The sequence below is a fragment of the Ctenopharyngodon idella genome, chromosome 21, assembly GCF_019924925.1.
Source record: "Ctenopharyngodon idella isolate HZGC_01 chromosome 21, HZGC01, whole genome shotgun sequence".
Classification (NCBI taxonomy): Eukaryota; Metazoa; Chordata; class Actinopteri; order Cypriniformes; family Xenocyprididae; genus Ctenopharyngodon; species Ctenopharyngodon idella.
In genome coordinates, this window is record NC_067240.1 from 17360114 (window position 1) to 17387075 (window position 26962).

Consider the following 26962-nt stretch of genomic DNA (forward strand, 5'->3'; position numbering starts at 1 on the left):
TTTGCACTAAAATATTATTTTTGTCAAACTAAAATCGTATAATTGACTAAAATGAATGAGTAAGACTTGACGATTTTTACAATTCTAACTTTTTAAAAACAATCATTCAAACTGTGCAACAATTAGCATAGCATAGCACACTAACTTAGCTACACATAACCACATCAGTTCTTATGGCTTTTGATAAGGCATGGCAAGCACAACCCCCATAGGGGCCTAGGTGGACTCGATTCAGTGGGACAAGCAAATTGTTTATGACACTGAATGTAGTCATTTTTCATGTAATTGATACAAGTCTACAAAATCTATCAAGTTTCCACCGACACACCTCAGACAATCATGTTTTACAGCGCCGGTATAGCAATATTCGTCCTTCAGATATGCATACATAACCTGCGCAGCTGCTAAAAATAGTATGAAATATTCCATTCCAGGTTTAACCAGCAGAGCATAACATTAATTTGAAGACTTGTGATATTTCATCAAGCAAGAAGGCTCAGACCATCAGTTAGGAAAGAAACGATTGGGCACGAATCAACCAACCAGACATCTTCACCATGGAAATGTGACCTTGCAAAATTACAGCGGCAGAATCTTATCATAGTGCCACTTGGTTCAGTGGAGAATAAACAGCCAGAGCGTGTTCCACAACAAGCAGACCTACCACGTAGCGAGGAACTCTTAAAGAGAAAGAGACAGAAACGAAGCCCCCGCTGAGAAGTGTGTGCTTAAGAGTTTTTTTTTCTTCAATTTCTCACTGACTACAGAGTGACGCAAAGAGAATATGACCCACAAAACACAGGGCTATGACTAAGTACAAGGTAATGTTTCTAACAATAAACCGACGTGACATGATGGGACTCGACAATATCAGAGAGGCTTTAAACTTTTCAAAAGTGCAGTCTGAAAGTGCCTCAGATGTTACTGCTGCAGAAGCAAATGTTCTCAGATAGTTACAACACTTCTGACAAATGAATTGTGACTCAAATATATTCGCAAACAGAAAGCTTCGTTTGCATTAAAGGTGCAGTTAGCAATTTCCTTCATGGAAAATAAAAAATCCATACCAAAGTCAGATTTGTTCTTCAGCCAAACAGAAGACTTTGTGGTGCTTTCTGCATGTCAATCATTTCACACATTTACAGGGAAGCCCATACTGTATATGGGCAGCAGAAGACTGACACAGAAGTAGATCATTCAAGTTCAAATGCCAAATTTAGTTGATAGTTGTCAGTTTGACATGCAAGATTTATATTTTGATCCCACTTCTTTTGACAACTTTGACATGCTATATACAATTGTATCCTTGTAGTGTGGGGAATAGAATAGAATAGAATAGAATAGAATAGAATAGAATAGAATAGAATAGAATAGAATAGAAGAGTTTTTCCATATGGTATCTCAAAGACAACATGAACTGCATACAACAACACACATTGAACATCCATAGTGATGCAATTGACCCTTCGCCGGGAGTTTGATTGACAGGCGATCTAACCAATCATAACGCCGAATCCACCATTATGTCCGACAAAGCAGTCAGGGGAGTTAGAGGATTAACGTTGTCGACTTGAACCTGAAAAAAGGTGTGTACTGATGTCTTTGATACTTCAAATTAAATTTGAGACTTTGTTTCGTATCAAAAGTAACCTGCTTTGCCTTGTCTGTCGACGCGTCGTCAGCTTCCTCTTTGCTCCGCGTTGTATTTTTCAATGCGTGAGAACATGATGTGTGGAGTGAGAACGGCATGGCTTGTTGGACATAGCAACAGTAACTAAGGGGGCGGGTCTTCGCAAACAGTCAATTGACCCTTCGCCAGGAGTTTGATTGACAGGCAATCTAACCAATCATAACGCCGAATCCGCCATTATGTCCAACAAAACAGTCAGGGGAGTTAGTAGATTAACGTCGTGGACTTGAACTTGAAAAATGGAGTGTACTGACGTCTTTCCGTGGTTGAAACAACATTCCTTCTGAAGTTTATGTTAATTTAATGCTATAAATTAACTAGTCAGAAGAGATGATCTGTTCACGAGCCACTTAAACTGAGGCGCTACAGCGATCTGTCACGACCTAAAGGAGGCGGGTCTTCGTGAATGGTCAACTAACAACTTATTGTGAATTGATTTTATCAAGAACTTGGTTGGCAGGTCAGAACATGATATTATTGGTCAGTATTATAAGTCCTTAAACACATGAACTACATCACTACAAAAATCATTGCAGAAGCAGAGAATGTTATTACATTTTGATGAAATATAAATAACATGCAATGATGGATCAAGCACAACACTAGGGACATTTATTTAGAAAGTGAATAGGGTAAGTTTTGAATTCATGTTGTCTTTAAGTAGTCAGTAGTAGAGGTGAGAGAATCATTAGTCTCATGATGGTGAGTAATGTTCCTAGTGTGCGATTTTAAAGCTTAGGACCAAGGAGTAGTTTTAAGATTGTGCTGGAACATAAATACTGTAGCAGTCCATCAGTAAGGGTTTTTATTTTTCTACTGACCTGGTGGTGTCCATATATTTTTTTTTTTTTTTTTGCCCTGCCAAAACATTTTCCAAAAATAAATAAATAAATACATACATTCCCCCCACCCCCTTTTTATGTGCATGAAAAATATACAACATTTTTACAAGCTATAAATTCAACATACTTCTGCCTGATGCCATAAAAAAAAAAAAAAAAAAAAAACTCATGCATGTTAGTCAGCTAGACAATTGTACCTTAGTGCCATTTACGTTATCTCAGTTTGCAAAAACAATATTCAATTCATGCCATAAAGGGTTAGTTCACCCAAAAATTGTCATTAATTACTCACCCTCCTGTCGTTCCACACCAGTAAGACCTTCGTTCATCTTCAGAACACAAATTAAGGTATTTTGATGAAATCCGAGATGTTTTTTTATCTTCCATTCTAAGCAATGAAATTAGCACATTCAATGTCCAGAAAGGTAATAAAGACATCGTTAAAACCGTTGACGTGGCTGCAGTGGTTCAACCTTAATATTATGAAGCGATGAGAATACTTTTCAAAAACAAAACAAAAATAACGACTTTATTTAACAATTTTTCCTCTTCTCTGTCAGTCTGTTAAGCAGTTGGCACCGAGCTGCATTTCCGTGTTTATGTCCGAACGCTGGCTCATTATTAGCCGGCTCCTGCATCAGCATCACACGCATGCCTTGTGCTGCTCACATGAACAGTCATCGACCAATACTGAGCCACCATTCAGACGTAGAACCTGGAAGCTGCAACGAAAATAGCGTAGCTTTTGTTTTTGTGCGCAAAACGTTGCTTCATAACATTAAGGTTGAACCACTGTAGTCACATGGACCATTTTTGAATGTGCTAATTTCGTTGCTTTCAATGGAGGACAAAAAAATCTCTCAGATTATTAAAATATCTTAATTTGTGTTCTGAAGATAAACGAAGGTCTTACGGGTTTGGAACGACATGAGGGTGAGTAATTAATGACAGAAATTTCATTTTTGGGTGAACTAACCCTTTAAAGCAAAAGTTCAAGTTCGATATTCATAAAAACACATGTATGTACATGACACAAAAGGGTTATTGGCCTGAAACTCTACTGGCCCTGGGCCATACGGCCATCTTTACTGTTGAACCTAATTGTCCAAAAATAGTCTAAAAAGCAGGTTTAGCATTAATTTGACAAGTTATATATAAGTAATATCTGCTAAATAATACCTATTCACATTCACCATGGTTTACATTTGAGTAAATGGAGAAAGTTCAGCTTAAAGAGGCGAACAAACATACTCCAATGTTAGAGCTTTAATGATGCTCTCCTTTAGGCCAAGCCAGAGGAAAACAAACCAAAACAACAAGCACTGGAGTTACCCCTTAACACAGAGCCTGTAAAGCCAGCTTTAGTTATGTGCAGATATGTGGTGTTGTTGATGAGATGTCTAAACCATCATGTCCAGCCTCCAATCTCTGACTTCAAAAGAGATGAGAGAAATAAACAGCGTTTACCCCAGACCTTCAGAGCACGCTGACGGGATGCTCTCTGTGTAGGCAAGAGCAGAATAGCCTGATTTATTTACTTAAGACTCCTTTGTGTCTTTGATATGACAGGACTGGAGCAATCAGTTCTTTAGGCGTCAAGACTTACTGTCATTACGCACTAATGTCCATGTCTCTGATATGAAAACACTAACACTAAATGAGAGGGGGTGTGAAATCAACAGCGACAGACTGGGAGAAGGAAAAGAAAGGCAACGAGGTTATGAGCTGGAGAGAGAGACAAGGAGGGAGGACATGACATGGATTGCGGGGACTTATGATCAAACTAGGGGTGGGAGGAGGGGAAAAAAAGCCATTCACAGATTAGTTCTCCAACAATTCTGGATTACAAAATTTTCATAATCAGAATTATAAATGAATTATGAATAATTCTGTTTATTGAAAAAGCAACTGAGGACAAAACATTACAGATACAGAGTGTCATTCAGTGTGCAATGCTGCAAAAATGGCATTGAGGACATTTAGTGACTGGGGATGGACTCGGGCTACATCTGAATGGAAAAAATCAAAAACACGTTTGGAATCATTTTGGCTGCTAGTTAATATGAAGGATGGGAGTCATGAATAATGTAACAGTTCCGATTCCAATTGCATAATGATTTATAGTACTTTTTTGTATACGTTTAATAAATAAACATAAAAAGTAAAAAAGAGAATTTCAGTAATGAATTTAAAACAAAAAGTGTTTACATGGTACTCAGATTTTTCACAGTCTTAAATGGCATAAATTTAAAACTTGGACTAAACTAGCCTATATACAATGGGTACGGCAAGTATTCAGACCCCCTTAAGTTTTTCACTCTTTGTTGTATTGCAGCCATTTGCTAAAATCATTTAAGTTCATTTTTTTTTCCCTCATTAATGTACACACAGCACCCCATATTGACAGAAAAACACAGAATTGTTGACATTTTTGCAGATTTATTAAAAAAGAAAAACTGAAATATCACATTTTCCTAAGTATTCAGACCCTTTGCTGTGACACTCATATATTTAACTCAGGTGCTGTCCATTTCTTCTGATCATCCTTGAGATGGTTCTACACCTTCATTTGAGTCCAGCTGTGTTTGATTATACTGATTGGACTTGATTAGGAAAGCCACACACCTGTCTATATAAGACCTTACAGCTCACAGTGCATGTCAGAGCAAATGAGAATCATGAGGTCAAAGGAACTGCCTGAAGAGCTCAGAGACAGAATTGTGGCAAGGCACAGATCTGGCCAAGGTTACCAAAAAATTTCTGCTGCACTTAAGGTTCCTAAGAGCACAGTGGCCTCCATAATCCTTAAATGGAAGACGTTTGGGACGACCAGAAACCTTCCTAGAGCTGGCCGTCCGGCCAAACTGAGCTATCGGGGGAGAAGAGCCTTGGTGAGAGAGGTAAAGAAGAACCCAAAGATCACCGTGGCTGAGCTCCAGAGATGCAGTCGGGAGATGGGAGAAAGTTGTAGAAAGTCAACCATCACTGCAGCTCTCCACCAGTCGGGGCTTTATGGCAGAGTGGCCCGACGGAAGCCTCTCCTCAGTGCAAGACACATGAAAGCCCGCATGGAGGACTCCAAGATGGTGAGAAATAAGATTCTCTGGTCTGATGAGACCAAGATAGAACTTTTTGGCCTTAATTCTAAGCGGTATGTGTGGAGAAAACCAGGCACTGCTCATCACCTGTCCAATACAGTCCCAACAGTGAATCATGGTGGTGGCAGCATCATGCTGTGGGGGTGTTTTTCAGCTGCAGGGACAGGACGACTGGTTGCAATCGAGGGAAAGATGAATGCGGCCAAGTACAGGGATATCCTGGACGAAAACCTTCTCCAGAGTGCTCAGGGCCTCAGACTGGGCCGAAGGTTTACCTTCCAACAAGACAATGACCCTAAGCACACAGCTAAAATAACAAAGGAGTGGCTTCACAACAACTCTGTGACTGTTCTTGAATGGCCCAGCCAGAGCCCTGACTTAAACCCAATTGAGCATCTCTGGAGAGACCTAAAAATGGCTGTCCACCAACATTTACCATCCAACCTGACAGAACTGGAGAGGATCTGCAAGGAGGAATGGCAGAGGATCCCCAAATCCAGGTGTGAAAAACTTGTTGCATCTTTCCCAAAAAGACTCATGGCTGTATTAGATCAAAAGGGTGCTTCTACTAAATACTGAGCAAAGGGTCTGAATACTTAGGACCATGTGATATTTCAGTTTTTCTTTTTTAATAAATCTGCAAAAATGTCAACAATTCTGTGTTTTTCTGTCAATATGGGGTGCTGTGTGTACATTAATGAGGAAAAAAAATTAACTTAAATGATTTTAGCAAATGGCTGCAATATAACAAAGAGTAAAAAATTTAAGGGGGTCTGAATACTTTCCGTACCCACTGTAGTTAAGAATAGTAAAATATTTCATCAATATTTATACAATTCAACAGACATAATGGCCGTTTACACCTGGTATTAAGATTCATTTTGGTTGATCGGATCACAAGTAAATGAGTGCGTTTACCTGCACGTTCTTAAGCCAATTATGCTTAATAAGCCGAAAACGAACGTGGTCATGTAAACGCGGTAACCCATTTTCTTTTATTGGAATAAGGTCATAAACGGCTTAAGCATAAACCAGTCGGAACAGGTAGTTTTTTGCCTCTTACCCTGATTTCGCGCAGCATGTAAAAGCATTAACCTGCTTTCTGTCGGCTTATTGAAGTGTTCATGTGTGATCCTTAGTGCAGATTTAAATGCATCCAGACAGAGCGAGCGTTTTGCAGGAAAGGAAGAAGGAAATATATCGCAAACGCAGACTCTTTCAACACCCAGAAAATTGTAAAAATGTGTTCTCATCTCTCGTTCAGCAGTAGAAGTCGTTCAGTCAAAACGCTGCATCTGTAACTGCATGAGAGAATAATATATGAGCCGTAAGTTTCTCGCTGACATGTTGCAAGCTTTATTGAACATCACAACTGACATAACATATATGTAATACTCGGAGTCAGATACGCAAATAATTATGTTTTGACGTCACTGCAGGGAAATAACCTGAATTAAAGTCATGTAAACGCAGATTACTTGCGTTGTCAGTTTACTGGTTTGCATGTAAACGGGGAAAACTGGTTATTTTAATAAGCTGGTATTTGTTAGTTATCAGCTTACTGGTGTGCATGTAAACGTGTACAGGTGTAAAATGCTTGTCTACGCACTTTCGACCACTTGCAGAGATAGTCGAAAACACATTCAACCAAATAGCTTTCGTAGTGTAGATGCTCATGTGGTCAAATGTGTTTAAACAGCCACAAAAGACCGCCTACTCTCTGCCTATTGACTGATTATACTGAATGGATTATATTATGCGTAAACATTATGGGAAGTGCACTAGCCAGACGGGATTTAAATTTTAAGCCCAAGATACACTGCACGATTTTTGGCTGTCCCAGACGAAAGATTGCCATCATGAAACAATTGTGGCGATTTCTGTGATCGTGGCTCTTAATCGGTGGTCCTATGTCGTATAGTGAGAGAGGTTCAAAGACGGCCGTTTTCCTGGTCTTGCGACCACAGCTAGACCCTCCCCTCAAAGAAATCAGGACAGAAGTGGCCAAAAGAGACTGATTAAAACACCCAGGTTTAACGGTGACACCCAGGTTCCTCTCTGTGATGCGCCACGCATTACGTAATCACGTTGGAAAGGTAACATGTGACGTAGTCAGAGGTTCCGCGGTAGGGCGAAAAACTCCATCTCATTTTCTCCTCCAACTTCAAAATTGTCCGACATCGTTATTTTTTTTTTTTTGTAAAGGACGTTTGACGTTTGACTTAGTCTTTGCACGTTCGCTTTGTAAACACTTGCTTGGTTAAATTATCAGGAAATTTTAATTCTGAAGTGAACTAATCCTTTAAACTATTTTGAACTTCTATTTTGAAAATCAATTTCAAAATAGAAAATTTATAATTAAAAATTTTTGAAAATCAAACACCATAATAACACAGGAGGTAAAGAGGAAAGCCACACGATAAAACAAACAAATCAAAGTACACAGTTCGCGATGTATGTTTTTAATTCACTCAAAGTATCATTTCAGACAGTCGACTTCATTTTATTACATCCAAAAAATGACCAATATCAGTAGATCTGATCATTTCAAAAAAAGTCTACAAAATGTTTCGAGGATTGTTTCAGAAATCGAATTGTGACTCCTTTAAAATTGAATCATAAGGTACAATTCTCATTAAACGTTACAATTTAAACCCTTTTTCCTGCAGAAACCACACACTTCCAAATAACAGGTGGTCATTTTTGTAGCATGTGGATTGTACCAAATTACTACAAGGTGTTGAACAGCATAAAAATTGAAGCAATTGAAAACAATGATGATAAAGTCCCAAAAAAATAAGCAGGCAGACGATGGGAAAGAAGACACAAGCCACACCGTAAAGGCCGACTGAATGCTGCCCAGTGGGAAGTAATGGCAATCCAAATGTAATCTTGAGAGTGTTATTATTCCAGCAAACTGTGTCCTCTTACGAGGAAGCAGCATCTGAGGCTCTCTCCCAGCTCTCATCACGACCTCTCCCTCTGCCTGACGGAGCTCAAAGTGCAGATCTGAAGCAGACATGTCCAATTAAAGATACACACGCTCCAACCTCACTGCTTCTGACGAGACAACAGGGACAAATACGACACAGGACTCATTTTTAATGTCATCTGCGGCAGTGTGTTTATGTGTCGCTTTTTCTGACAGGTTGGTTTGTCTCCGATGCTTGTGGAGAGTGAGAGAGAAATATCAACAGCTGATTAAGTCAAGGCCCTGCAGCAGCCGAGGCAATTTGCATTAGCAGATTAAACATGGCTATGAGAGAGAGGGGAGCAGGGAAAGGCATATCTTTTGGAGTTAACTGTGCTATTTCCCCCTGCGTGCTGACAGAAGATGAGACTGGCCATGACAGTAATGTTTGTCAAGGGACACTGGCATCCACAGAGCGCTAAATCAACAACAATAAAACTAGCACCTATGATTTCAGTGGGGGCACCCTGGGCAAAAGAACACACGACCAAAAAACAAATAAGTAAAAAAAGAAGCATGCAAGGGGACCTTTAGTAATGATTACATTTATTATTTGATTTATATATTTACACATACAAATACATAAATACAATGTGCGCACATGTACACACATACATATACACATTTATACAATTCTGGATCGTGAATCTGATTGGCTGAGAGCTGTGCAATATTCTAGTGATAACAGCACTCCTACATTTTCACCGTTTGTATCACTCCGTTTGAAGCGAGCGCCATGGCCGGCCGACAAAATCCACCGTATTTTTTACAAATACTACACTACTTTTACCACAAACTGTAATTTAAGAGTTTTTAGGTGAGAATGTAGTTGTTTAGACCTGAAATATGTGACTCATTTTTAATCATAGCGCCTATTTTACAATTTGTTTAGATGTTTTCGAGCTCCAGGCCGTCAGCGTGCTTTGGGGATTTGCCGCTGGCTCTTATAGTGGTTAAACATGAGATATAATTAATTTTGGTTATACAAAATGGCCAATCTTTGGTCTTTTTAATCATTCCTGTTCAAATCGAATTGGGCCATGTTAAATTTAATAATTTATTATTAAGGCTATATTTAGCTTGAGCTAGAGCACGGCTTTTGTGCGTTTGACTGAATTGTACAATTGTGTTTATTTTCTATTGCCATTTATAAAGGCTATTTATGGAAATAATATGTTGTATTTGGTATTGAGAAAGGGTCCATTAGTGCATAATATGGATTGAGTGAAACTTACATTAATACACCATTAGATGGCAGCAATCTTTGCGAGTGAATGAGTCAGTCGCAAGAGACTTTTAAATTGAAAGAGACTTTTGTAAACAAAGGAAGTTGTTTTAGCGCTGTTATAGAAAATTCCCTTAACTGTAAAAAGGGCAAATACAAAGATCGCTTTCCTCAGTGGACATTCAAATGGATTTTTATAATGGATATAATATTATGAACATCGACCTGAAGAATGAATGTTATATCAGACACAGGTAATGCTCTCTCTCTCTCTCTCTCTCTAAATAATATTATACAAAATACAACGAATTTCAATGGAGGGACGTTCCTTCATTACTAGTTCTAAAGTGATGTTTTAGAATTAGTAACAGAGGCTTGGGCCCAACTGTTAAACTGTCAACTTCAGATTTGAATCCATGGTGGAAGGAAGTAGTGCTCCACAAAAAAGGGTTTTAAAAACACTTCGCTGTTATTTCTTATTTATTTACACACTCGTGCCATCAAAATGTTGTATAAACGCAATATCACACTCGTAGCCATGTGATATGGCTGTATATCAGCATGCTGATTACCTACGGCCGAAATCACAGCCGTGCTGATATACAGCCATATCACACGGGTACAAGTGTGATAATGCTCATATATGAAATATATTCAAAATGCACATGCCCCTTTTGCTTTACTCTAAAATATTTGAAGTTTAGCATGAAATCATGTTCTACAGTGTACCTAATGGCAATGCCTGCACACACACGCAGCGCATATAATCTAGATTCATATTATGGGCATGTATATGCACTAGCTCAACATGAAATGCATATGGACTTAATTGATTTGTGTGAGAAATAGAGCAGAAATAAATTAACAGAAGTTTCCCCAGAGGAAGATGACAACAGGCTCAAAGCAGAGTCTCGCTGGTCTTTACTGAACATGTCTTCTCCTCCCCAGCCCTATGGTGTCATTAAACCTCATCTTTAAAATATTAAAAGCACCCACAGGCCGCTTTGCTCTGCTGGATTTCACAGATAAAATCTGTCCTTAGAGAAAAAAGTGGGGCATTGCAATACAAACAGCATGTCACCATATAAGACTACTGCCAGCAATCTGATCACAGAGCTTACAACCACTGTTAAAAACATAAATTTTACTGTTTAAAAAATACACATAATGAACATTCAAATGAAAGGAATTCATCTTAAATTGATGTTTAAAATCACAGTAGATTTCAGAAATTATTTAAGAATGCCTTTTCAAATTCATACTCAATTTCTGAAGTTGAACTGAATTTGAAACAAACAGGACGTATAACTGATTAAAATTCTGCTTTTCATTGTCAGCATGAAATTCCCATAAAACATGGTTTTATATGTTACAGGACATCATGTTTTCATCCAGACAAAAAATAATAAACCTGATGTCAATTAATATTTAAAATATCATCTATACAAATTTATACTAAATTTAAATTAATTTTCATTTCATAGACAATTTCCTAAATTCCTAAAATCCTTTTTACCCCAAACCCTTCAAATGTGTCTTGGATCTTTAAGATATAAGCACTGATTAAGAATTTTGTCAATATTTGGGTCATTGACGAATAAGGTTTTTAAAAGTGTAAAAAAATATAATGGAGATATAATTAATTTTGTGTTAACAATGAGATTATGTGGATTTTATAATGAATTAACACTGCTTTTGTCATTTTTTTTCAAGATGGACAACATTTGTCATTTTAACCAAAATTGAGACACTTTTGGTTATACCAAATAACGATATTTTCAAACAATGCTAACAGGTTTATATCTATATAACTTGAAAACTTGTACTAAATATAAAATGTTTGATTGTCCTTTTGCTAGATATCTAGCAAGATAATTAGCTAGCTAGCTAATCAAACATTTTATATTTAGTACAAGTTTTTAAAATATTACAACATTTTCTATGTTTTATAGCGGTTGTACCAAATGACCTGATGTTTTGGGACATGTGTATGAGCAAGTGAAAACATGAATTTTTCAAATAGTTAAGAGAGACTTAGTTACTTTGCTTCACAACCATTTGGTTCTTTGCAGGTGTCTGAATGATGTCACATCCTGTCAGAAGATACTGACCGCATGACTTCATCCAAAATGGTCTCTTCATATTGGTTACTCTGAATGACATCAATGAAATTCATCTTTCCGGACATTCTTTCTCATAACAAAGCAACGACTTCTACACATCATTTTAATATCATTTTGCACCATGTTGATATATGATGTTATAAAATCATGCCAGAATAAAACATATATACATTTATTGCATTTTAAGATATTTTAATCACAAATTAAATGGCTGTATTGGCCTTTGGACGGTTAAACCGAATGACCTTTGACACTTCAAAATCTTTAAAATACCTTTATATGTAGCAAAATATAATTAAAACCTTTTAGATTCAATAAAAGAGATCTAGGTGTACTACCTTACATACTTTGGATGTCATATCTTTGTTTTTTATTATTATTAAGGCCTTTGGACAAAAAAAACAAAAAAACTAATGACCCGTCATGTCACTGACCCATTTATTTATTTACTTGTCTTAATACGTATTTTTTTATTATTATTTTATATAATGTTACCTGAAATAAAATGTATGCTGTAGTGTGTCAAAATTAAAACTGGTTTAGCTGGCTGTGTTTATTTTAACAGTTTTGAATTACTACATTATATAACACGACTAAGCAGCAGTCACTGTTTAAAAATTGCTTTGAACTGTGATTTCATAAATATCTCTTTATGTCATTCCAAATGAACATCCTGTGGCCTGCGGCCAATTAGAATCAAATACCAATGCATGATCTGAAAGGAAGCCAATTCTTTAAATTTTAATTTTTTCCAACACTGTATCACAGATCAACCACAGGAATCTTTAGTATCTTTAAATGCCAGTTAAATAATCAGCCAGCCACAGAAAAACAGTTTGCCATTTAAATAAATCAACCAATCAGTTTACTGTTAAAAGAAAAAGGTTTTCCATCAGAAATATTCACTTGCAGAGGACCCACTATGCTGAACACTATAAATAAAAGTCCCAATTGTAAATTCAAATCCCTCTCTCTCACATTTTGTCCTGCACGGTCAATAGACATTCACAATATTTGTTCCACGCGCAGCCTTGCTCAGCACCCTGGGTAAAGCCCTGTATCTCCAAAGCAATTCATCTCCCGCTGTAATGCAGCATATAGACTTGCAAATAGGTTATCCCTTGATCTGGACTCTTGCTGCGAAAAAAAGATAATCCCTGTCGCAGGCCACGGGCCTCTCATAAATAAAAGTTAATAAGGAGAAAAAAAAAAAAAAGAAAACAAAAGGCCAATTTTGCAGTGATGCAATCTAGCTGCAAAACAATACAAACTGTTCTGGCAACCTTTGATTCTTTCTTTCTACAATGGTGTTGTGTTTAAAATGCAGGCAAGAACGATATTCCATTCCTGCAATATTCCAGCACTATCATGCGGCTTTCTCTTGGGAAGCTTCAATCAACAAACCGTCATTATCGTCGCATGAGCATATTTCACAGGGAGGAGAAAAGATTCTCACAATTGCAGCCTCAAGGGAAGATCATTATCTGTCGAAAGAGAACAACCTGTGCAATTATTTTCATTCCAATGGACTGGTACCACTCACTGTTTATCAGTTTAAAACACTGGAAAACTGAAATAAGGAATTTTATATACATATATTGTATATATACGGTTTCTCTCTCTCTCGTAATTCATATATAAAAATTTATAGCGCTAAAATTAAAATAAAATTAATTTAGATTAAGATTTTGTAAAAAAAAAAAATAAAAAAAAATAAAAATGTATTAAATATGAGATTGATCATCATGCTGACAACCAATAACTTAATCTGATGTCTACAAATATGTAATATTAACATACATATATCGACAACAACTTGGAGATTTTTCTATCACAGCAGTGACGATTGTAGAGTGAAAATCAATGCCCATGGTGAGGCTTTCCTATATTAGATTGTGATTGTGTGTGTGTGTGTGTGTGTGTGTGTGTGTGTGTGTGTGTGTGTGTGTGTGTGTGTGTGTGTGTGTGTGTGTGTGTGTAAAGGAGGGGGCAGGTGCTGTGGTTTTGTCCTCTGAACCTGTCATCACTGTGGAAAGCTAAAGAGATTTTGTGACTGGCAGAGGCGCTCTGGGGAAAAAAACAAGGTTTCCAGAAGTGTCGGAGGGTAAATGGAATTTCTGATCAAGGCAGACTAAACGTGGTGAACCGAGAGACAACAGAACTGCCTCAAACAAAGCTTGAGCAATCATTGCTCTTCCTGCTCCATACAGCTGTGTATTATTGCACATCATACTGGAAGACTGTGCTACCAAGACAAACCAATGAACCCATGATCAATACTTCATAATTGTTGTGTGAGATACGTACGAGTCATCAAAATGAACATCTATAAAGTTGGAGTCTAAAATGGAATCTACAAGCCTTATACTAACTACTGTCCATCTATAACTACCTCATCAAGAAAAAAACAAGGCTAAACGTATTGGTAAACTTATTCTACCACCTTTATGTACTACATATTTTAAGCTTATTAAAATATTGCTCCGTTAGCTTAGCAACATACTAACATCAAACTCTATTGAAATAAATTATGACTCGATTCTCCTGAGAAAAGTGCTATTTGTGTAGTGAGTATATACAGTAGTCGCTGCCTACATAGAGTCACTTATGAGATTGTCGTTGGTCCATCACAATTAGGATGCTCCCTTAGAAGGCTCCCTTAGTAGGTTTTGGAACAGAGCACATGTCAGTAAACCAAAAAATATTGACAGCTTCGATATTATGCAGAGCAATGTGTTAGTCACTCTCATCTGCCTGATAAGATGGAAGCAGTTCTCAAACAAATGTCATCTCCACCGCAGGAGCAAACATCAGTAGACTGTCTCAGATGTGCTGAAGAGATGAGAGCAGAGAGATGAAACGGGGAGATTCCAGACGTCACAGCATCCACACAGGCTTGTGTCATTAGCAGGGACACTACCGCCTGTGTGCAGGTTACATAAAGCCATTGTAGGATGACTTGCTGAGGCTTTGGAAAAGGTTCTACGGAGTAAGTGGTGTCGCTTGTTTGCAGTGAAGCATGTTGTGATTAGTACATAATCATCTGATCGCGATGATGTGATCTAATCGTGAATGAGACAACCGTGTATGTGTATTTCAGTCACAGGCTTAAACTGTGGAACGTTTGAAGTAAAAATGTTCTACAGTGGTTACTGTGAATGCAAGGCGCCCCAGGATTACTTCATCTTAAAATTTGCTTAAATGGCAAATAGGGCTGCCCCCTAATAGTCGACTAAACATTACTCGGTTTGTCGCAGAAAAAAAAAAAACTCCACAGGAAGTGGTGAAGTCACACAGTCGGTGAGGGACAGATCGTTAACGGTGGATCCTTGTGGTAATTGTCAGGCAGGAAATCCAAACGTTTGCCTATCATCCATCAACCTCAAATATGGCTTATCACTTTAAAACATGTAAGTAGCAACTTTACATGGCTGCTGGCTCTAATATTAACCTAGATAAATGTGCGGTATTATATATCCAAGTGTTTGTGCAGAGTGTGGAAGGCAGCTAAAGATTAGAAAAAAGAAAGCTTTACTGCACGAAATGGAGGCGCCGGCGCGATCACTTACATTACTTAAAATACTCCGTGAAAAAACTTAAAATACTATTTTTTGGCATACAGATAAGAGTAATACATCACTCCAAATGGTCTACTTTTTTAAAAATAAAGTCTACTTTTATTTAGAATATAGATAGAATACAGAATATAAATATGCTTGACTATTAAAGGTGGGATATTTTTTCCTAATGAAAGAGTGCTCTGACATAACAGCTCACTTTCAGCAGTTATTTTATATATGGGTCTTAACATTTCTTACAGATTTCTGCTCATTGTAAATCAGATACAGATAAATTAGCACAGTACCAGTACATGTATTTGAATTCACTGAGAGAGCAACTGCATGTGTGAATTAGTCATACCGTCTCTCTGTTAATTATGAAGCTGTGGGTTGTAAGTAGTTACTTCAAAAGTAGAAAAATATATGCTAAACTCTATATAAGCGTATAGGCTACTTGCCTCACAGACGAGAAATATATCTGTAGAAATCTTTGAAAAGTATTTTCAAACAAACCAATTCGAATCAAAAACAAATAGGCTTCTCTCTGATTATGTAATCCATATGAAAGGCGCATTTCTGGGGAGATGTTATGAGTCAGCATTGTCAACTTCATCTTTGCAGCCGACACAGACTCAGAAAACACTTGTTTATTAATAAACAAACAATTCAAATGTTATTTTATAATAATAAACTTATATAAACTTGCTATTTTTTCACACACATTCATAATCATTACTTTTGCCAGTGCTTTGCGGCAAGCTGAATGCTGCATGTGAGGCATATATTCTACCACCCAGTATATTTAAGTAATTAAATTAATATAAACAAGCGATTAGTCGACTAATGGCCTAAATGAATGACTACTAGTTGACTAGAAAAATCTTTAGCGGGGGCAGCCATAATGGCAAATATTTTTGGCCATTACAGGATATTAAAGTTAATGACAGTGACAGAGTAGAATATTCCTATTTCTTTAGAAGTGAAAGAATAAAAGAGATGAAAACAACAACAACAACAACAAAATATTATCAGATAAACACACTCAAATGTCTGGTTCTAAAATGATGTATAAAAGAAGACTTTAGTAGAGAAATATTACTATTATTAGGGCTGCGACAATAAATTGATGCATTGCGATTCTCTCTCGAATCGATTCTGAGCTACATTTTCAACAGCAGATAGCTCTAGTTTTTAACCGCACACTCAAATGCTCACAAAGAAGAGCGCTCGTGCGTTTGGCTGAGTCTGAGAATGTACGCAATGACGCGAGATTAATGTAAACAGCCCACTGCAAACACCCTTCTAATTCATTTAAACCTTTTCGAACTTTATGAATGATTATTTTATAGAAGGTTCAAGTGGTGTGTGTAAGGAATTGGAAGCAAGCAGAGTACGGCTGTTTCTAAAGCACATAGTGCCATCTGCTGTTAAAAACTAAGCTCAGAATCAATTCGAGAGAGAATCGCGATGCATTCATAAAATCACAGAATCGATGCAGAAATATTAATATTCGATATAACAAACAATCATAGTACAAGAATGTAACATTTTATGCAAATGAAAAGTAGACTACTGTTCAGATAGACAGGCAGACAGAATTAATTAGACAGTTAGACCTTGATTTAATATAGGTTTATGTTCAATCATTACTAGTGCAACTCACCCTTAAAGGAGTCATGAACTTCTTTTTTTTTTAATTTTATAATGTTTTCTGAGGTCCACTTATAATGTTATAAAGATTTTTACATAAAAAAAAAATTATAAGTAATAAGATATTTTCTATCCTGTTTTTGACCCTCTCTTTCAAACACTCTATTTTGATGGATGTGCCGCATTCAAGACTTGGAAGTAAACGCCTACTGCTATGTTGAGACTTGATTCATATTAAAAGTAACAAAGCATAAAGCTTTTTGCAATTATTGGATGGCAGGCGCACTACAAATGTTTAGTGAAGTTTTGTTCGAATTAACAGAAAACAGCACAAACTAAAAGATATTAGTTTTAAGAAACCACATAATTACAGATTAAATTCAAGAAATTAATATTGGAAATCCAGAGCTAAAGTATCTACATGTTTAACTGTTGTAGCGTATCCACATTGTGTGCTCGAATAGACACTGAACACAGTCAAAACATGCCATCGGAGAAGCGCTAATTTAAATGCATGTTTCAGTCACTGATTTTGGCCCTCCGAAACCACTTTGGCCTGAAACCGAAAATAGTTGTTCACAATATTAAAGAAAAAATTAAATAAAATGAAAACATAGGGACCAAAACAACATACAAGCCCTGCAAAAAAAAAGATAAAAAAAGAAAGTATTAGGTTTTAAGTAATGTGAAATAAAAGAGGAAATAAGCATTTACCTATATTGCTCCTGATTAAGGCCGGATGTGTTGAGTGTACTCTCTGCCCACACTAACAGTAATCAATAGGCAACATAACGAACACAATGAACCCATCTGAAGTGAATCATGACTCCCTCACAGTCTCAACATAGGTATCCACTTATTCATTAAATGGCTAAAGAAACACATTTGAAAACATATTGAAAACAAATTTGAAAACATTATGAAAACATATTCATTCCCCTCCTGCTTTATGCGGAGATCATTTTAACCCTCTGGTGCATAGAGTCCACGACCGCAGACAGACATTAGCAGCCATTTCAGAGTGTGATGTGACGTAACGTCTATACAACCATGGGCGATTATAAATGACCCAGATTAACCTCTTTATATGTCAATGGGTTATCACAACATAAATAAATTCAAAAAGGATGCCAAAAGTGATGATGCACCAAGAGTAGAAAAAAAATATCTTTACAGCAGTAGACAAATGTGTTACTCTTCATATTTTAGTTTTGTAGATTAAATCATGAATCTATATGTATCTAATATATATATATATATATATATATATATATATATATATAAATAAAATCTGGCATAAAAACAGATGATTAACAGAACCCTGAAAGCAACAGATAAATGTAACTATACTAAAAAATAATAATAAATTAAAAATAAATAAATGTCGTGCTTAAATGTCATTGTTACAGTCGGTTGCAGGAAGGAGCACAGACGAGGAGAATAAATCCAAATACTAGTTTAATGACGCTATCCACAGGGTAACAGGCATAGAGATCCAACACAACTTACTCAAACGGTGAACGGACAAAGACTGAGTGAACAGGGGGAAACTAAATAGCAAACATAACAAGGATGATTAATAAGACACAGGTGTTACTAATGAACTAATAATGAAGGCGGGAAACAGAACATGTGATCATGGAAAACAAACAGAAAGTCCATAAACTGAAACTGAAACTAAACAGACTGTGACAGTCATGAAATGCCACATGCAAAAAAAAAAACCTTGGTCATAAAAATAGGCTGTTTTTTCTTTATGCAACATATAATTTGTTGTTTTGTTGATTTAGGAGTGAAATATGGCCTGGACCTTTCCTGACAGTTTCAGTGCAACTGGCCTGCTTATCTCAGTGAATAAATGAGCTCTTAGCCGATCTGACACTCTGATTGTCACCAAGCATGCAGCCAATCAGGTGACCTTTTCAAAGATCAGAGCGGTTGGTTACAGCTGCATTGATTAATGTCCTCTTCAGGAGGTGATCTCTCAGAGAAAAACCACAGGGTACCCTAAACAATGTCGACCAATAACGGTGTCACTACCACCATCTGCTGCACTAGAGAATAAAAAAAGCTTCATCAGCATTTAGAGGGTTAATATTATAACAATAGAGGCAAAAAAAAAAAGTCCTCCAAGGTCATGTGAAAAAGGAATCTTTTTTTTTTTCCTCCGGATCCCTTGGATGGAGAAACAGCATGGCTCATTCGAAATGGGTTTGCTTTGTAGATTAGGTCTTGGACTAGCTCTGAGCCCTGACCTTGCCAGCAACTTTGGCTTGGATTTCTACACGGATGAGATTCAGGGAGGAAAGAGGCACGGAGATTTACTTGCATTAATTCACCTTAAAAAATGCAGCTGGGTTTACTCGCCACAGCAACAACTGCTGCGGGTACCAAACCTCTGTGGTGCATGCGGAGGGATCTCATATTCGTTTGTTAGTTAGCTGTGTTTAGTATGCAGCACATGATTTTACAATCAAGGAGCCCAAGTCTCAGGTGAATAAGTGTGTAGTGGTAAAAGGATTGTATCTTTGTGATATTTACTACTGTGATAAGATCTTGCCGACAGAGGGGGGCAGCTGCATACTTCAAATACCCGCCATTTAACAATCAGATTATGGTAAATAAGCGTGGATGTTTGTGCCTGTTTTTTGCTGGTTGTTGACAAATGTACGAATAGGAGAAGGACAGGAGACAAAGAGAGAAAGTGAAATGAGTGCAAGATGAAAGAAAAATGCAGCTGCCTGCGAAATAAGCACTTATGAAAATCATGATTCCTTCTATTCCTCTTTTTCCTGTTCTGCTGAATGCCAAGGCCACGTCAAGGACATGATATGCTCATTTAAGCTCATTGCCAAGCCATTATGTATTCAGGATTACGAATTAGCTTAGTTTGGGGCCTGGGTCATTAGTGAGATAGTAAATCTTTCTTCTCTGCGTATGTGTGTGAACGTTTTGTTAGTGGGCCTGAAATGAATATTCAGGGTTCAATACAAGTTAAGCTCAATCTAGAGCATTTATGGCATAATGTTGATTACCACAAAAAAGACTTGTCCCTCATTTTCTTTGAAAAAAACAAAAATCGAACTTATGAGGCCAGTAAAATGGGCCAGTTTTTCAGCATTTAACGCAGAAATGTGAAGCTTATACTTTTATAAAAGCACCTACATTTAATTCTTTTGTTAAAACTTGTGTATTATTTGAATTATTTGAATCTATTTTCCAGTCATTTTAAGACTTGTCATGGCAAAAAAAAGAGTTGTAAAATTGTATATAATTTCACATAGAAAAGCTTAATAAGTGTTAACACATTTATATCTTTTGACTATACTACTGAAACAGTATTTTAATGTTAAGAAATGGGCCCCATTTACTTGCCTCAACCTTGATTTTTGATTTTTGATTTTTTTTTTTTTTAAAGGGGCCATAGGCTATCATGAAAATCTGACTTTTCCGTTTAAGTGCTATAATCTGGTCCTCGGTGCATCTACCAAACCAAAAAGCGTGAAAAAGGACAACCAAGTAACTTTGTTTCGGTAAGCCTTTCTCTGCAAGCATGTAAAAAAATGAGCTGTTTAGATTTCGCTCCCCTTGTAAAGTAGGAAGGGGATCTCCTTATAATATTACTGCCCCCTGAATCTGTATGTTTCCACCCACGACGCCGCCATTTTGTTTTCACAAGCGACAACAGTGTACCAGTAATACTGGTCCTGGAGTGCAGCTGTCCTGCACAGTTTAGCTACAACCCTGATCAAACACACTTGAATGTCTTCAGGATTACTAAAGCTCCATGAAGGAAGGTGAGTTGGGTCGGAGCAAAACTCTGCAGGACATCAGCAATCAAGAACGACCGTCCCCGAGCTTGTGATATATCTCAGCTGTGTAAACATTATCACTGATCTGTTAACAGCTATAATAGTAAACATATGAGTCTCCATAATCTCCTGGCATCTGAGCCACTAAGGACACAGTGGTGTAACATTAATTTTATTTATGAAGGGAATGTGTCCAGATAAATTCATATACCAGTATATGCAAGTCATTTTACATCAGACTGCTTTGCACACGAGGGTCAGTAAAATGAAATGGATCGATATCAACTGTTCATGATTAAATTTCATATATATTTTGTGATGTTTGCAAATTATCTTTCTGAATGTGTTTCATTAGCACGTTGCTAACGTACTGTTAAATGTGGCTAATTGTATTCTAATAGTTTCTTACTGTATTCACGGAGACCAAAGCCATGCCGTTCTTTTCATTTTTAACCCGAAAATGCTTGCAGTCTGTTTAATTAATAAACGCATCTTTGTTCTTAAAGAGTCTCTCCAACAGTGTGTAGCTTTAGCCACATTAGCTTCTCTTGTGTTGTTTATGCCTCAGTGTATTGGAATCGCGAGCTTGAGGGCGGGGAGCACAAGTTCTTTTGCATTTAAAGGTACACACACCAAATCAGCGCATTTTTTCTCCCACCCAAAAATAGGCAGTTAAAACATGGTATAATAAAAAAAATCCATGGGGTTTTTTGAGCTGAAACTTCACAGACACATTCTGGGGACACCTGACACTTATATTACATCTTGTAAAAAGGGGCATAATAGGTCACCTTTAAAGAAAAGTAGGGACAAGTGGAAATTTCTGTAGCAATCAATGTTGTCAACTGAGCTTTTACTGAACCTAGAATATTCCTTGAAATATAATAGAAAATCAGCAATAGGCAGGTCAAGCTTATCGTTTCAAATGCAGACATTACTCTTGAACATAAAAACGGATGTTAAAATCAAGTCAGCTGTTCTGCTTTGCCACTAAACTCACCATGATATATTACCATTCCCACCACCGGTACTGCATGTGACTGCATCCGACACATTCATATTACACTGCTGACCTTTCAATTGTGGAAATCCACTCCAAAAATATCATGCAGGTTCATATCCCTATGTAAAACGGCATAGAAGTGTCCCGCTGTGCTGAGGTCTAAACACGGGTCTCTCTCTGGAGGGTTCATGGCTAAATCATTCCCGTTCACAGGCTTTGGGCCCGACCTGCACAGCCTCTTCAGTGGACCAGAGAGGTGATTAATCACTAGCCCCTTAATCATGCCCAAAGGTCCCGCTTTAATTAAAAACAAAGTTCTCTTTTCATTATTCCACTCCAACTGAAAGACGATAAGACCCCCTTCCCCCATTACATATTACTGCCGGGCCCCAACCTCTGTCTTTCTCTCATACAGAGACTGAGAGAGTGCAAGTGATAAAGAAACATACTAAAGCCACCTATTTGAGTCAGAAAGGAAGCCACAGAGATGCACATGGAGGACAGCGGCTAATCTGAGCAGCCAAACAGATAAACAAGAGCTTGCACTTGCAACTTCAAAAGTGATCTGGTGATGGACACAAATGCTGCATCCTCTATCACTGTAAAATATGGATCAATACCTTCATTTTAAGTTATACAAGATTCAACTAGGCAAGATTTAAAAAAAAAAAAAAAAAAAAAAAAACGGGTCACACTTTACAATAAGGTCTCATTTGTTAACATTAGTTAATGTATTGACTAACATGAGCTAACAATGAGCAATACATTTGTTGCAGTAATTATTAATCTTTATTAATGTTAGTTAATAAAAATCCAGCTGTTCATTGTTTGTTCATGTTAGTTCACAGTGCATTAACTAATGTTAACAAATACAACATTTGATTTTAATCATGTATAGGTACTGTAGATGTTGACATGAACATTAATTAAGATTAATAAATGCTGTAAAAGTATTGTTAATTCTTAGTTCATGTTAAAGGGATAGTTCACCCAAAAATGAAAATTATCCCATGATTTACTCACCCTCAAGCCATCCTAGGTGAATATTACTATCTTCTTTCAGATGAACACAATTAGATATTTATTTAAAAATATCCTTAGTCCTCCAAGGTTTATAATGGTTGTGAATGGCAGCCCAAATTTTGAAGACAAAAAAAAAAAAAAAAAAAATGCATCCATCCATGAAAAAATAAATCCATACGACTCCAGGGGGTTAATAAAGGCCTTCTAAAGCCAATCAATGTACGTACGTTGAATGCGTATGGCTGTTGTGCCAGAAGCTCGTTATTTCACTTTATAACACAAATAATAATACACAAATGCATTGATTCACTTCAGAAGGCCTTTATTGGTTATAAAGTATATTTGAGAGTATAGACTACATAGATCTGGCTATGTGAGACTATAGTTTGAATTAATCCTACGTGTCATACAATGAAAGAGAGGCTCTCGGGGGCACGTGTTATCGTCATGTGCTTTTGATATTCCCAGCAAAAATGGCCCAGTCCTTCACGTAAAAATTAGTCTACAGGCTTTTATAGACAATCTAGGAAGTCGGTGAAGGTCTCATTTTTTAAATTTTGTGACGAGCTGTCCACACAATGGCAATAAAAAAGTGATTAAAACATAAAAATTCTTACATATAGTCCCTTTAAGGCAGCAACTGAACTTAATTTTTTAAGTTGAATTTAGGGGGATTTTAACATACTGGTTATTAGGGCTGGGCGATTTTTCCGATTTTTTCGATTAATTCCAATTTATTGTTTTGCCTTGCTTTTATTGTTTTTAAATCGAGAAATTGTGATTTTGAATAAAAATGTTAGCAAACATTACAATTAGACAAGTTGACAATACAGCAAGAGAAGAAAATGATCCGACCTCACGATGGCGCCGGCGCGCCTGATTAACCGCTCTTGTGTGACGCTCTGTGAACGTAGAACACATCACTAGTTTTGAAAACATCTCAACTTTTCAGAATGCCGCAAGCGCACCGCAGGTCATGTGACAAGAACCGACCGATCAGCTTCGGCCTTTCTGTAACAACATCGAAAGCTCAGCCGAACAGCTGATCATCTCCATAAATATATCTAGTAGTAAAGCTAATGCAAGGCTAGAAATCAATTAATTCTTTGCTGATACTTCCTCGTCATCGTGGAGAGAGCAGCACAAAAAGTATTCTCGTCACTTCATAACATAAAGGTTGAACCACTGTAGTCAGGGGAACTAGTTAAACAATGTCTTTACTACCTTTCTGGACCTCAAAACGTGCAATGACGTTGCTGCCTATGTGTGGTTCAGAAACCCTCGGATTTCATCAAAAATATCTTAATTTGTGTTCCGAAGATGAACGAAGGTATTATGGGAACAACATGAGGGTGAGTAATTAATGACAGAAATTTCATTTTTGGGTGAGCTAACCCTTTAAATGAATAAAACTAATTATTTATGTTGTGCAGTGTAAATGTGCATCATGTCCTTTAAGTTGGCTACACATTCAAAACAAGCTGAGAACTGTGTTCCAGAAATGACTGCTAACTCAGACAAGCATGATTTTCAGTACAATGTGCTGACATAGATGTAAAATTGATTGAAAATCAACCGGTTGCATGAAAACCCTTAAGTGGGTTGACTTTAGGGTATCCCAGAGGTAAAAAAAAAAAAAAAATCCCTGAGGCAAGGGATTTCTCTGAGAGCATTGCAACAAACTCCTTAACTGTTACCCTTACGTAAGTGTTTATACTAAGCATTCCGCAATAGTTTCTGGCAAAACATAGCAATGGAGAAGTTGTTGCTATTGTTTAAAAAAAATAAAAAATCTTCCACAAACAGAACATAACTGATCACTGACTTTTAAACAGATTTTACTCGTACTATACAGCTATACTACAATATTTGAGTAAAGCAGATTTTTAAAGGGGGTCTGGCAAACGACATGGAGTGTCCTAAAATTCTAGCATATTGTTTTCCATGAGTGTATCCAAACCAGTGGCGCCCATCTACGACTCCGGAGGCTGCTCAAAATTCTGATGCACCAAAGAGCACCACTAGCATAGTTTTCCATTAAAATGTCACATTTGTCCCAAATCGTTGTTTTTGTACTCACTAACTTCACCCTAGGCTGGAGGATACATTGTGTATAGACATTTTAGAAGTAGTAACAAGTTTATTTTGTTGTTTGAAAGCTTGAAATTGCACTGTTGCACCATTTATTTTCAAACTCAAAACTTCAAACTCAAAACTCATTGATGCCACTTTGTTTATTCTTAAAATGAAAAGAAAGAAAAAAAAACAACAAAAAAAACAACCAAGCCTGCCACTCAGCAGTGTTGGGGGTAATGCATTTCAAATAACTTGAGTTACGTAATCAGATTACTTTAAGGTAACTAGTAAAGTAACACATTACTTTTAAATTTACAACGAAATATCTGAGCTACTTTTTCCAAATATGTAACGCAGGTTACTTTGTTTTCCCATTTATTGACCTCTACTGTACAAGTGTGAATTTGCATTTCCTTCAGCCCTAGGCTTATTCATTTCACTTTTGCTGTGAAGGGTTTTTACATTTGGCAAAAATAGAACTTTGTTTTTTTGTTGTTATTAACAAGGTGAGAAAAAGTAAAGGAAAAGTAATGTAACATTACTTTCCATAAAAAGTAACTAACACAATTAGTTACTTTGTAGGGAGTAACACAATATTGTAATGCATTACATTTAAAAGTAACTTTCCCCAACACTGCCCATCAGTCACTCCAGGGCACAAGTCAAAAGCCTAGCATGAGATAATTAGCCTTATTCTGTCGGATATGATTGATAATGGCATAGAGTTTGGATTGGCGGTATAATTCTGTTGTGGGCAAGAACTCCTTGCGCATCCATGCAGCCTAGCATGGATAAGAGCAGGGAGGGCAGCAACCAGCCATAAATGCGCAGATATTTTTTATGTTCAATGATTTAATGTGCAACATAATTCGATAAATTAGTCTGATTCAAAGGGAAACCAGAAGGCCAAATCCTGACTGGACGAGAGGAGGAGCTGGGGATGGAGGAGGGTAATTAGCTCCTGTGAAATGCAAAAGCTGCTGATAACTGAAGGAGCTTATATATGAATGCTGGGATAGGTGTCGTATTCCTATAGATGACTCACCTAGGAGTCAGCTGATGCAAGTTTGACTGACGTGACCTGCCAGAACTGATGCTACTGTACGCTTGATTCAACTCAAGTGTGCAGTAGAACTGATGAAAAGCTCCTTAATACAATTTATAATAATAAAGAAGAAGGTAGAGGAAGAGGAAGAAGAACATATACATGCACACTACCTTTCAAAATTTGGGGTCGGTACAATTTGTTTGAAAGAAGTCTCTCATGCTCAACAAGACTTCATTTATTTGATAAAAAAAACCCCAGCAAAAATACAATAGTATTTCTATTTTAAGATATTTTAAAATGTAATTTACCCCGGTTATGGCAAAGCACCATTACTCAAGTCTTCAGTGTCACATGATCCTTCAGAAATCATTCTGATATGCTGATTTGCTGCTCAAGAAAGTATTTTCTGTCACTTTTGATCTATTTAATGCATCCTTGCTGAACAAAAGTATTTCTTTTTTTCTTTTCTTTTTCTTTCTGACGTCAAACTTTTGAACAGCAAATGTAACTTATTATTTTTATTATTATTATAATTATTATTATTATTATTATTATTATACTAAAAAATTCAAACGTAGCTGTTCAGAGCTGAACTACGAGGTTCCATAACAAAGCTGGCACTGATAGCGTAGAGTGTGTGCGCTTAACTGCTGTGGCTAATGGCTAATGCATCCCTCGGAAATGTCTGTCAAATCACTGAAAATGTTATTTTATAAAGTGGTTCGTCTTTCATCTTGAGTCACCTGGCGGGGAGGATATGGTGAGTTCAGATGTGTGATACAGTTCTCTAATTAAATGGAAGCCGTGTGCAGGAATATGACTAAGCTCCCAAAATACAGCA

General features: G+C 37.0%; 1 protein-coding gene and 1 long non-coding RNA gene across 13 annotated transcripts in view; one reads left to right on the plus strand and one right to left on the minus strand.

Annotated features, from left to right (window-relative positions):
* Positions 1-26962, minus strand: part of nrxn2a (neurexin 2a) — a 432106-nt gene that overhangs the window by 285211 nt on the left and 119933 nt on the right. The window lies entirely within an intron of this gene.
* Positions 9411-12129, plus strand: LOC127503584 (uncharacterized). The gene is made up of 2 exons (XR_007927121.1): positions 9411-10080; positions 11899-12129. It is a non-coding gene; the product is annotated as an uncharacterized LOC127503584 (long non-coding RNA).